The sequence below is a fragment of the Penaeus vannamei genome, chromosome 3 (genome assembly GCF_042767895.1).
Source record: "Penaeus vannamei isolate JL-2024 chromosome 3, ASM4276789v1, whole genome shotgun sequence".
In the NCBI taxonomy this organism is placed as follows: domain Eukaryota; kingdom Metazoa; phylum Arthropoda; class Malacostraca; order Decapoda; family Penaeidae; genus Penaeus; species Penaeus vannamei.
In genome coordinates, this window is record NC_091551.1 from 24,262,344 (window position 1) to 24,264,843 (window position 2,500).

A 2,500-nucleotide genomic window follows, 5' to 3' on the forward strand; every position below is an offset into this window, starting at 1 on the left:
AAGGAGAAAGTGGAGCAGTTACTCCCCGTTCCTCCTGTTCTTGCTCACCTCCTCCACTCCCATCTCTAATTATATCACCTAACTCTTTTCCTTTCATTCCTCTATCCCCACATTCGCATCCACTTCCCCATCTCGTTTCCCCATTCCCTTTGCCTTCTATACCTCTTCATCCAAATCCACTTTCCCCTCCATTCTCCTCAACCGTCACCCCCCCCCCCCCCCGTCCGCATACAAATCCACTTTCCGTCCACCCCCTACTTCCACCTCCACATCCAAGTCCACTTTTCGTCCACTTCTCTTTGCCGTCACCCCTACTTCCACTTCCGCATCCAAATCCACTTCGCTTCCGCCCTTGCACTCCACGCCCAAATCCTCTCCCACCCCATCTCCCTCCCCCGTTGCCTCCCGCTCACGGCGCTCTCCAGACATCCGTCTTCCTTCCGCCGCGAGTGTGTCTTCGAGGAATTCGTCTTGGGGAAACGACACATTATCCAGTTTTACAATATCTGCGGGAGTGGGCTTGCGAGAGAACCGCTGCCGTTTTTGGTTTCACTTGTTTCCGGCTCCGCTCGATTCCTCGGAGGATAATTGCCTTTTTGATGCCCGTTGTCGTGTGTTTGTTTTGAGGCCGTCACGGTTTGTGTAATGATTCTTTTTGAGTGTTCTTGTTGGTGGTAGTAGCAGTAATAATGGTAGAATATATATATATATATATATATATATATATATATATATATATATATATATGTGTGTGTGTGTGTGTGTGTGTGTGTGTGTATGTATATATATATATATATATATATATATATATATATATATATATATATATATATATATATATATATATATATGTGTGTGTGCGTGTGTGTGTGTGTGTGTGTCTGTGTGTGTGTGACTGTGTATGTGTGTGTGTATGAATATATATATGTATATATATATATATATATATATATATATATATATATATATATATATATGTGTGTGTGTGTGTGTGCGTGTGTGCGTGTGTGCGTGTGTGCGTGTGTGCATGTCTCTGTCTCTGTCTCTGTCTCTGTCTCTGTCTCTGTCTATGTCTATGTCTATGTCTATGTCTATGTCTATGTCTATGTCTATGTCTATGTCTATGTCTATGTCTATGCATATGTATATGCATATGTATATATATATATATATATATATATATATATATATATATATATGTATATGTATGTATGTATATGTATGTATGTATATATATGTGTGTGTGTGTGTGTGTGTATGAGTATATATATATATATATATATATATATATATATATATATATATATACATATATGTATATATATGTATATGTATATATATATATATATATATATATATATATATATATATATATATATATATTTATATGTGTGTGTGTGTGTGTGTGTGTGTGTGTGTGTGTGTGTGTGTGTGTGTGTGTATACATGTATATGTGTGTTACTACTCCTATTTCTGTTATTATTACTCAACAGCATTATGGAGTAAACTTACATTATATTTGCGGAGGCATTCGGGTTCCCCCATTTGTATATTTATAGTTCTCCTCGTGTGTTTGTTTGGAGCTGTCTTAATAATACCTCTCAAGGCCACCCCGTGTTTATTTGTGCGTTTTCCGTCTTGGTGGCTCGTCCGTTTGTAGGAGTGCATAGGGTTTAGTGTTTTTTTTCTGCGTGTCCCTGATTGATTCTAATTTCTTTAACGATATTTTAGGTTTACTTAAATAAGAAATTTTAGTTTTTTGTACATTTGATTTCGGGAATCGCGCGTTTCATAGAGTAAAGATTTTGGACACCGGTAGAGATAGAGTCGGCAATGTAGGTTATTAGTTCGACGTCCCGTGCTTGGATCAAACATTTATTACACGGGGAAGTGTTTACTGTGCAGAATCAGCACATTTAAAAAGCCAGCCTGCATGAAGCTCGGCCTCTTCCAAGGCAAGGCGGGATGAATCAGCGCTTTCCGGGTTTCAAGACGCCAAACATGCAGCTGAAGTTTACTCTTACCTTGAGTTACCTTTTTACACTTTCTCTCGTGTTACCTGAGCTTCAGTGATGGTCGCGGAGGCTGGGTAAATTTGGCAGCGCATAAGAGTCGTCAGTCATCGCCCGCGCTGGCCTGCTGCCACGTCCTCGCCTCACGCCCTCCTCGCGCCTCGCACTCATGCCGCCAGAATAAAGTGTGTCCCGCGCATGACAGCGGGAGGAAGCCTTGGCAAAAGTTGCATCGGTAAGTAGTATTAATGCCACACTCAGACGTGATCAGTAGGCGGCGCCGGATGGCACCTCCTGCCGCGCCAGAACGGAGCTGTTCGGGAGAATGAGGAAGATGTGAGGCCGGGGCTCCCCTGGGAATCCAACTCATTTCGGATGTGCCTGTCTTTACTCGGCGGTTTTTGTCCGGGGGTCTCGATGAATGCTTCTGGCGCGGGCGGGGATGCCGCTGCTCTACACACGAGTAGCGCTGGCTTGGGCAGATCAAT

At 42.2% G+C, this 2,500-nt stretch overlaps 1 long non-coding RNA gene across 2 annotated transcripts in view; it reads left to right on the forward strand.

The window, feature by feature from the left end:
- Positions 1 to 2,089: 2,089 nt before the first annotated feature.
- The window catches only part of LOC138867409 (uncharacterized), an 18,172-nt gene continuing 17,761 nt past the window's right edge, over positions 2,090 to 2,500 (forward strand). For both annotated transcript variants that reach the window (XR_011399789.1, XR_011399790.1), the window contains exon 1: positions 2,090 to 2,247. This is a non-coding gene — a long non-coding RNA (uncharacterized lncRNA). The remainder of the gene's footprint in view (positions 2,248 to 2,500) is intronic.